This window comes from Aphelocoma coerulescens, chromosome 2 (genome assembly GCF_041296385.1).
Source record: "Aphelocoma coerulescens isolate FSJ_1873_10779 chromosome 2, UR_Acoe_1.0, whole genome shotgun sequence".
NCBI lineage: Eukaryota > Metazoa > Chordata > Aves > Passeriformes > Corvidae > Aphelocoma > Aphelocoma coerulescens.
In genome coordinates, this window is record NC_091015.1 from 122,949,191 (window position 1) to 122,960,329 (window position 11,139).

The 11,139-nt window shown below is 36.2% G+C and overlaps 1 long non-coding RNA gene across 1 annotated transcript; it reads left to right on the forward strand.

The window, feature by feature from the left end:
* The first annotated feature begins 393 nt into the window (after positions 1-393).
* LOC138105898 (uncharacterized) lies at positions 394-9,710 on the forward strand. The gene is made up of 3 exons (XR_011148777.1): positions 394-456; positions 9,002-9,266; positions 9,370-9,710. It is a non-coding gene; the product is annotated as an uncharacterized lncRNA (long non-coding RNA).
* Positions 9,711-11,139: the final 1,429 nt, after the last annotated feature.

An 11,139-nucleotide genomic window follows, 5' to 3' on the forward strand; every position in this document is an offset into this window, starting at 1 on the left:
TCCTTTCTTCAAACTCTCCAGTCTCTCAGTAGGAGATAGTGATTTGCCAAATAATTGTTCCCCTTGAGAGAAACCCTAAACCAAAACAAAATAGTGAGTGTCAGTCTTTTATTAAGATTAAATAACTTCTTTTCCCAGTGCTTGCTAAACATTGCTTTGACTCCTGAATATATATGAATATATATCACACAAGCAGATGAGAATGATATATTCTCCATACTTCTTTTGCCCCCTGAAAAAGTCTTTTTTTTTTCAGCGTGAAAGGATCAAGTTTCAGGCTGAGATCAGCTATCCATCCTCCACTTGCTCAGGTGTACAGCATTGGCCCTGGGAATTGCATTGGCCCAGTGGCGACCTAGGAGCAAAACCAGATTTAGCAGAGAGCTGGGCAGGCTGGCACACACGTTCCTCATTCCCTCTGCAAAGGAAACAAGATAGTTAAGTTAGCTAAAGCTGGTAGGTCACAGTAAGTCTGATGTTGTCACTTCTCAGGCTGGCCTCAACTAAGAAGGGACAGCAAATTTTTTTTTTTCCTTTTTTTTTTTTAATGATAGATAAGAGAATTTGTGACTAGATTGTTTGAATCAACAGCAGGGTGCAGAATGCTATGGCTCTAGTTTTGGAGAAACTTTACTTTTTTCATAATTCTCACTCTGGTCTTGAGACACTGAGACATAATTAAGACACCCTTGTTCTATGATTAGACATGCAGTCTAGTTACAAATCTAAGACGACTTTGGAGGAGGACACTGGAGCTCATGATACAGCAGGATGGTTATTAGCAGAAAACCAGAGCTTACATCATGGAAATTCAGTTGGTTAGTGCCCAGGAACAGCTGGTTAGTGCCATTAGAAATAAATACCACTTTGGCTGTTTCTTGATTAAGGCAAGTACTTGAGGATGATGCTAAAAGTACCCTTACAACTATACTCACAACAATGTAAAAGCTCTGCCCTGTTTTTATGATCACAGCTAGAAGATTTCTGTTCTTGCAATTTTTTCAGCATATTGGCACTGAAGTGTTAAATCATCCTCATGGCCACTCACACTGTTATTTGGGATTTCTATTTATCCCGTCAAGGATTATGTTAGGCTTTCCCACCTAATCATCATTAGGTTGGCACTTTAATTTCTTCTGAGATTTCTAGTAATCTCTAGAGGTTTTGCTTTCCTGTAGGGAGTTCCCCCCCTTAAACTGTACTGGACCCAGGGCTGGCATTTTTCTTCTCTGTCTATATCAGTTTGTATTTCATGAAATTGAAATATTTTCCTTTGAATAGGCTTTTTTTACCAAATGCACTCCATCTTGTTGCATTCCTCATTTATCATACCACCAATGTTTGTGTCACATGCAAATTATCTCAGCAGTATTAACTTGTAAATAATTTTGTTGTCCCTTATTGTTTATACATAACTTCACTTAGATTTTTTAAAAATTTTTGTTTAGATTTTGGCTTTTTGTGAACAGAAAAACCCAGAAAAAAGAATTATAATTATTTCAATTCATTCCTATGTGAGCTATGTGACCATTCCTGCGTAGTAGATGGGGTATTATAAGGTAGTGATAGGCAAGAGTTTCTCACTGTGAATGATACTTGCTGGAATTCTGTTTTCTTTAATAGAAGACTGCAGTTCATGGAATGATTTACTACCTGTAGAAACATTTATTCAGCAATTGTGTTTTCTTCAGCAGTGATACCTGTGGTGTTCAGTACATCATCTTTTATGTTTTTCTAAGCCATATTTCCTATTGTAAATTTTTTTCTGTGTGTGTGCCAAAGCATATTTAACATTCTAGTTAAATAATTTTTAAAAGGAGAGGGGAGATTTTCAAAATGGAATTTAGGGTTATTTTTTTCAAAGACTTTGAATGAATGTATTGAATGTTTGTTTTCTGGTTATAAAGAACCCAACCTGAACTTCTAAACACAGTAAATTTATTCATAAGAGTTAGTAAAAGGTAACTTCAGCATCTATTAAATAGCTGATGTTTGTCATATATAAGAAAAAAAAAATCATGGGAACAGTGATCTTTTATAGTTGAATAGGTGGAAACAGGTTATGCTTAATTACTCATAATATTCAATGAAGATACAAGCTTTGTTTTCCCATATGGGAAAACAAAAAGCAAGGACTAAATACCAATGATTTATTTTAAAAACAAAACTCTGTTTTTCGGGAAGAAATTCTATCATCACTGTAAGCTTGTATTTTCCTTATCAACTTCTGCCAACTCTTTTTCTATAAAGAGAAAGCTCCACCTGTTTGCTTCAAGTCCCTTTGGATCTTCACTTGTGAAAATTCTTTGTGTTGTCTTTGATTCACAGAAAAGTCTCTTTTTACTTATTTTTTTCTTTTTCTTGTCCTTTTTTAAAATTATTTTTTAAAATTTCTTTCCCCTGGAGATTGGCACTCCCACAGTTTATTTCTTATCATCTAAGACTCAAGTTGACCAAACTTTGTCATTTAACAGGTCTGCAGCTTTTCTAGTGCACATAGAGAGAACTTGTCAAAAAAGCTGTGGTTTTTGTTCATCACACTTTTTTGGAAAGTATTTTGTCTGACTTTGAAGCCTGCCTCTCCCTGGGCTTATTTTTTTTTAAAAAAAAATCCTTCATTTTTAAGCAAGTCAACACCAAAAGAAAAGTTTAGAGCATCTTTGTTTTAAACTCTCTTTTCAGTTTTGTGCCTCCAGAAATCAATAAGGGCTTAACTGAGCCTTTAAGGTACTGGGCCATGCTGGGGACGGTGTGGATTCACATTCCTCCAGCAGGCACTCTGGGAGGCATTATGCCTCCGGTAAGCACAATACTCTGTACAACTGTGGAGCGCTGCCTGCTGCTCCCTTCCCTAATTGCTGCTTCCTCCCACAGCCAGCAGCTTCTGATGATTATTGAGTGGAGACCGTGACCCCATTTCATCTGCACCCCTTTTAGAGTTGCTGCTGTTAGTGGCACTAAACAGAAGCTTTTTATGGTTTATTTTTATTGTCCATATGGTACACATCAGGATTTACAGTGTTCTGCATCCCTAAAAGATCCTAAGAGCGTAACTGATTCATTAGGGCATATATGTATTGTTGGACATTTAACTCTAGTACTAAAGTAATTAGAGCTTACAAAACAGGAATGCAAAAGCACCAAAAGATTTATTATTTTCCTTTTCCCTGCTCATTGACTTGTAAAATGTTAACAGTATGGAGAATCTGTGATTTGAAAGCTTTTGGGTTCCTACTTTCTGGGTAAGCATTGGGGTAAGTCACTTCTGAACATTCTCAACCGTTCAGATGAAATTTTCTAGGTGATGTTGCAAAAATTTTTTTTTTTTTTTTTTTGCAGTTCAACAACAATGAATAGGGATGTCTCTTTTAGGTACTTTAGTCACCAGCTGCTAAAGAGGAAAAAAAAAAGTTTCTCTTTAAAGGCATAAGAACTTAATCATTCTTCAGTTCAGAAAATACATAACTCCTGCCTAGAGAAAAAAGCTCTATGATCAGGAAAGAGCTTAAAATAAATAAAACCTGCCAGATTTGTGGGTTTTGTTTCCTTGTGTTGCCTTTTTTTTTTTTTCCCTTGGTTTCCTTGGGTTTTTTAAAAGAGATTTGGGAATGTTCATTAGCTTTCTTAGTGCTTATGTTTATTCATATTCCTTATCTCTTCACACAAAGGTCTGCAGCATAGTTCAACTGAAGAAGAAGTAAAGGACTGAGGTACAAGAAAACTTAGCAGAGGGAAAATGTGCTTTAAGGACTTATTTTGTTACAAAGAAGGAAGGGCTTAACACACAGTAGTACTGTGAATATTTCAAAGGGCATAAGAATTTGATGATCAGCTTTGGCATGAAAAAGAGCCAGATAAGAAAATAGATTTTACCACAGAAAATACTGAAACAAATCAATATAATATTATGCTCCTACTAGAAAATCAAAAAATAATGAACTCACTTTCCCTGCAAGGAACTGTCTTTGGCAAAGGCATTTGTTTCCCATGGAAGATGCTCTTTATGTGGAAAAAAAAAGAAAAAGAATTACAGTTTTGGACAGTTATCCTCCTGCCCCTTTCCCAAAATTATGGCATATCTCACTATATGAAGGAGCAAATGGGGAATGGTGTTGCAGGAGGCAGATGATCCGGTGCTCATGGAAATGGTGCCAAGGCTCAATGCTTCACCCTTGCACAAGTTCCTTCTCAAGGGCTGACAGTTGCTGCGAGCCTGTGGTGTGCATTACACCGAGTTTGTGCAACCAAGCACTTTGTGAATTGCAATGACCCAGGGTTGGAAGTGCCCTTATGGAGGTTTGTAGGGGAAGCAGTTCTCTGTCTTAGCTTGTAAGTGGCTAAAAACGGACTTTGAATTGTGAAGGGATGATTGCTTGTATAGGAATGATATCCTCAGAGGAACTGTTCTCTTTGAGCGTAAAAGATTGTTTTAATAATAGATTCAAGTTCTGCTCAGAAAAGATATTTTAGAACAAGTTAACTAGCTTTGAAGTCACAGATACGTTTTTGGATCCAGGTGTTTAATATGGAATGTGCATTTAGCACGGTAGATGTACAGATAATTTAAAAAAAAACAATTCCTACCTTATTTATTAGGTTTATGAGCAAAGCTGGTCAGTTTTTCAGTATAATACATCCCTTTTAATTTAGTGAGTCTCTCTGCAATAATTCATTATGGTTCAGTTAACACTAGAGATGATAACTTTCTTTTCCCATATGACTACTTTACTGCAATGATCACTTTTTCTTGAAACAGACTGATTTCAAGGAGAAGCTATCAGATCTAGGATAGACCCTTTTGAGGGAACAGGGAAGGGGAAAGGATGAACAGAAAAAGCAGATCATATATGTGGCACAGAATTAAGAAATTTCAAGTTCAATTTTCCCATTCAGTCTCTTTCCCAAGTCATTTTTTGAATGAATAAATATTTATTTATGAATAAATAATAGTAAGGGGGAGAAAAGAAAGACAGCTAGACTACTTCTATTATGACAGGAGAATACCAGAGTATGTGTCCAGATTGAAGCTCTTTCTTTGCCTTAGAACAGTGGATATTGCCTATGAAGGAATGAAACTCTCTCAGCCAAATTTCCCAGTCTTATGTTCTCATAGAAATTGAAAAACTGTTGTAGTTTCTGATCTACTTGCTTTCTAACATATCAGGTATTATTTTCTAATATCACAGGATATTTATTGTAGGTTTTTAAACATCCAGTCACTGCAATGTCAAACAATCTATCAAGTACATTTCAGGTCCTTTTTGAAAGGTATCATTGGAATATTTTTGTTAAAAAGAATTAAAAAAAACCCCAAACAAACTCAAAGAACTTGGTTATACATCAACACATACAGAGCTAATGAAAATAACAAAAAAATTAATGTTTCCAACTAATATGCATCATGAAATTTTTTTGCTATTTGGAAATAAATTTTAAGGACTGGAGGGAAATATGAATAGAAATAATTCTAGATTTTGAGTTATTTGTAGTGTTAAGAAACCTTCTAAATAATTTTTTTTTCCTTGCTATTTGCTTAAAGTACCTGCAAAAATACCCTTATTTACTTCATTCTCAGCATATTAACAGTATCTGTAGGGTGGTGAATGAAGATAGTCAAAAGCTAGAAGTTATAGAAATATATTATTCTTTTATGTAATAATTATTAAAAACAGAAAAACCCACTTGAATATATAGGAATGTATACCTTATAGCATATGCATATGTATGTGCTTTTTCTTATATGGAGACTATACAAAAGTAAAAAAAATATTGAGGGACTAACTGAATAAAATAGTCCTTTTGTATGGGGATGCAAAACAATGGGCATAACAGAGCACAGCATTGTATTGAGTGTTTCTAGCACGATTTTAAATACACATAATAACTTTAGTGTGTGACTGAAGTTCATGTAAAACAAATATGGAGAAATTAAACAGCTGTGAATTTGTGATTTAGATGAGTTTCAAGAGCAGAAGGCCTTGTCTGTGGTGGGTGTCTGGTTCAAATTAGGATTTGCCACACACGAGTAAAGTGGATTTAGGTGCATACATCCTTATCCATCAACATCTCAGTCCTTAGCATCCTATGTCTGCACACTGGAAGCCTCTATGTGGAAATCAACTAACAAAGAAATATTTTAGGGTTTTTTTAAATATTGCTGGAAGGAAATGATAAAGAGTTTATGCTGCTATTAGACTGCTTTACATTTTATTTTGGAATAAATTCCAGAGCTGAGACCTGTCTCCCGGTTTCCTCTGGGATAATACAGTAATTTTCTCCACAGCTTAAATTAGTGTGACTTTGGAATAGGACCTCCAGTAAATCATCAGAGAAATATTATCTTCAGCTGAGGTGAGCCAAATTACCTCAAGCAAAAATCTATTGCAGAGTGAATGAAGTTACATTTTAAATGCAATATCCTACCAATGTTCCCAAACTAAGTGGATAGAAATTGTAGAAATAACAGCTGACATTTAGATCCTTATTTAGGAATGCACCAGAGGCAGGTTGTTCTAATTCCAGTTGTTGTAATTGATGTAATTGACAGGCTTTTGGTTTGTGGGTAATGTTTTGTCCTGTGAGAAGTGATGTTTAGTTGTGGTAAATAACAGTATTGCCTGTCTGAGTTCATGGAAATCCACACCACCTCCTAGAGCTAGATTAACTATATTAAGGGGGCTTGTATAGCCACTGGATGCATAGTTCCAAGTTGTGTTTGGAAGTCATGGAAGTAGCTGCTGCCTGTAAAGAACAGGATAAGCTTTATGAATACCAAGGAGAGAGGACACTGAAATTTAAATTAAAAAAAAAAAACAAACAAACAACAAAATAATGGAAAAAACCCCCACAAAATAAAGTAAACCAACACCCAACAAGCTCCCTCAATCTTATTTAGCAGTATTGAATGTTTTATTTGCATAGCCATCTGCTTTCTGCAGAGACTGTCTCTGTCCTTGATAGTTCATACAGAAGATCAAAGAGTTAACTGCTGTTACTCTTAGTACATGAAAAGTGCTGGATTTTAAATGACAAGGCTTCCTTAAGAGCTCCATATTTATATGTTGAGATTAAACTAAAGTAGCATCACCATCTGTTACTGTGCCATGTTGTGATTCCACAGCACCAGCTCAGTGTCCTAGGGAGTGTCAGATAGGAAAACAGGAGGAGAAAGAGGACAGATGCAGTCAATATAGCAGAAGTACAAGTTCAATAAATCCAAAGCACGTTGTAGTTGAAAGACAGTCTTTAAAACTGAACTTAGAGCATCATTCTAACTGTACTCTAAACCCTTACTCCCAATCTTTTTAATAGCTTCTTGTCTGCTTTAACATAAACATGTCTCTGCCTTGTTCATTGTTCATTATAACTGATTTTTGTATAAGGCCAAGTACATGGCAGGTGTCTCAGAAAGCCATGCCCATAAAACTTTCATTCTACTTATTTTAACTGCCTCACCTAAAACTGAAGTACATGTTACTTTATAAGGATGCTGAATTATGTAGAATACTTCATGTATGTCTATGATTTTGCATTAGATTGCATAATTAGAAAGAAATCATGCAAATATCATCAAAGTCTAATGCTAAATAGATATGCAAATTAAAAAAAATTGAGCAAAATTACCCTTGGTTTAATGTCATTATGTATATTGTGACCATAAGGGATGAATAGCATTATATTTTTTTGTCTTTTACTCCAGAATATATATTAATTTTTTAAAGTGTAATTTTATGTACATACATTGCACCTCTTTCCCTTTACACTGATGGAGGTATAAGGCTTCCAGCAATCCTTAGGACAGAACAGAGTGGCTAAAAATCTTCCCAGTTGAAAAGGACCTTGGGGTGTTGGTCAGTAGTGGCTGAACATGAGCCAGCATGTGCCCAGGTGGCCAAGAAGGCCAATGGCATCCTGGCCTGTATCAGAAATAGTGTGGCCAGCAGGATCAGTGGTGGTCCCCCTGTACTCAGCACTGGCGAGGCCACACCTTGAATCCTGTGTTTTGGGCTTGTCACTCTAAGAAAGACATTGAGGTGCTGGAGCGTGCCCAAAGAAGGGCAACGGAGCTGGGGAAGGGTCTGGAGCACAGGTGTTATGAGGAGCAGCTGAGGGAACTGGAGTGGTTAAGCCTGGAGAAAAGGAGGCTCAAGGAAGATCTTATCACTCTACAACCATCAGAAAGGAGGGTGTAGGTGGAGGTCAACATTTTCTTCCAGGCAACCAGCGACAGGACAGGACATGGCCTCAAACTGCACTAAGGGAAGTTCAGGTTGGAAGAATTTCTTCACTGAAAGGTGGTTCAGCATTGGAACAGACTGCCCAGGGAAGTGGTGGAGTCACCAACCCCAGAGGTGTTTAGGAAATGCCTGGACGTGCCCCTTAGGTTTTGTTGAGAAGGTAGCATTTGGACAAAGTTTGGTCTCAGGAATCTTGGACATTTTTTCCAACCATGATGATTCTATGATTCTATAGTACTTAAGACAGATTTGAATGTAATCTGAATTCAGGTAATAGCCTCTGTGTAGAATCCCAACATGGTCCATAAAAACAGTAGAATGCTTGTTCCGTGCTGAAAATGGTTACAGTTAATCCTGATTTATAATGTTCCCTATGCCACTCTTTCATGCATTTTATGCAGGGACAGTATACCACAATGAAATGAATCGCATATATGACAGGAGGACCTGTGAGTGAGAAGAGTCAGTCTCAATTTGGAAAGAAAATCTTAAATTTAGTTAGTGCTTAAAATAGTATAGTGACGTGATTTTGCTAGTTTTTCGTCTCTGTGCTTTAAGCAGTAAGTGAACTTTAAACAAGCATCCAGTGATTGATAAAGGAAATGTTGGTGAAAGTTAGAAGCACATGAAAGCTATCAGCAAGCAGACATGAAGGAAACGATTACAGCAAGTGTTTGCTAATAGCTTTGATGTTAATAGTATTTGAAAAGAAGAAAGTTTCCAGTGTTCAAATTCTTATGTTCACCCTGATTATACTTTTCTAGCGGCCAAAAGGAGCTACATAACAAGCTTTAACAAGCTCTGTGAAGTTTACCTTGAAATAAACTACATCTAAATTACCATCAGCTTAGGAACCTGGAATAGAAATAACTTCTGAAGAGATTTGGATAACAAACCTGGAAGCATTTTCAGCTTTAAGAGTTTCAGTTGGCACCCAGGCAGGCAAACACAGGAAAAAACACAAGCATAAGTTGGAACAGAATTGCCTACCAAGAAAAGCTGTTTGCATGGGTCACACTTTGCTTAAAGGTGAGGACCTGACAAGGACTCCCTGTACTCAGATATTAAAACAAAATAGAAAAAGTATAGTTTGAAGTATGCTTTACAGAGGGTATCCTTCTGCTCATTTTAGGTGGAATCAAGCAGGTTGCATCTCTGAATCAGCAGGATTTTTCATCACAAGCGTCGTTCTGAAATGAGGAGCATATTCCTTTGGACTTCTACTATGCTGCATTCAACTGATAAAAAGCTTTAGAAGAGTCAGTACAGGCTGCCCTGACACAAGGCTTAGCATGGAGTATAACATCTCCTTTGACCACATCTTCTAACTTTCGGACTTTTGATGAATATCTGTAGCCATCTTTAAACTCTCCTACTAATCAGAGTCTGAAACTGGAGGAACATTATTTGCTTCTTTTTTTTATTTTTCTAATATATATATATTTAACAATGTATATCTCCTGTTTGAAAATTTTGTTTAAAAGTCCCCACGAGCAGCCTAGGGTTTGAAAGTAACTTTAAAATAAAATAATCAAAATAGTATGCAAATTGTGAGGTAGAAATGTGGTTGCTCTTCTACCTTTGATTATTTTATTTAAAATAGATATGGGGAAATGTCTGTTTTAAATGAAAATATCTTATTATTTTCTAGGACAATTCCTTAGGTTACAATGAACTGTCTTGCAGGAAATAAACCTTTCCATAGCTTTTCCAGCCTGACAGGAAATTCATCAGCCCGCTGCTCTAATTCCTCTGAGGTGTCCCTGAATTAAAATTTTTTGCCTCCCTGTTGCCAACCAAACACATGCCAAATCACCATCAAAGAATTAAGAGAGGTTTTTGTTGTGCTCCAGGTGCATTTGAATAAAAGAGTGGGGATGCTGCTGCAAGTCCTGATTCTGAACTTCCAGAAAAAGCTTTTCCAAAAGCTGAGTCACTTTAATACTTCATAGCTCCATTGAAGAGATATATATTTTGGATGAATAAAAAAGGAAATAGTAAGTATGTACTTGTTTGGCCAATATATCAGGTAGACACAGGAAACAAATATCAGAGTTTTGCTGATGGATCATTTATTCTCTATGATCTTTGATGTCAGAGGCTTAAAAATGAAACAGAAGGCATGGCTTTGTGATGTTCTCCTAATGGACATAATACATCTCTCTGAATTGTAATGTCAGAAATTTAAGCAAGCTGGCAGCCAATGATCCAGCAAAAGAAGTGATGGGTTTGCCCTCCTGTCCATCACCAAAAACAAAGCAAAAAATCTCTCTCTGCTAAATTCTTACCAGCTGTATATCTGCATTAGTTAATCCCTCCTCAGGTAAAAGTCTGATAAAAAAATTCTTAATACAAACAATGTAATGAAGTAGTCAACACAATGGCTTTTAAAAGATTAAAATATTTGTTTACAGATATTGAGTCAGGAACTGTAAATCTGTCTCTGTAAGGAGCTGACTGTAGTCAGAAATGAAAAACCAAGTCAGAAATCATTTAGAAGATGTCTGAGTCCCAGTAGTTTATTCTGTACATTATGGAGGAATAAAGAGCTCCAGTGAGCCTTTAAAGCTTTTGCAGCAGGAGCTGAAGGAATACACTGAAGATTTTAACATGATGTATCTGACACTTTAATTTTTTAAATTTTCCATATGATGTTAATGTGTTGTTCTAAATATAAACCTTATTTCCCCCTCTATTTATCTTTTTTTTCTTTTTAATGTCATGTTACCAAGTTAAGGTGGGTAAAATTTTAGAAGAGTTTTGTTAAAGCATGAGGCCCAGGTGGCACCACTAGCTTAATGTTAGGATTAGATAGTTAAAATTGAACCTTGTTCTGAAAAATCTTGTAGAATAGCTAAGATATTCTTTGTATGATTCAGCCATTATATGTCTTTATCTGAAA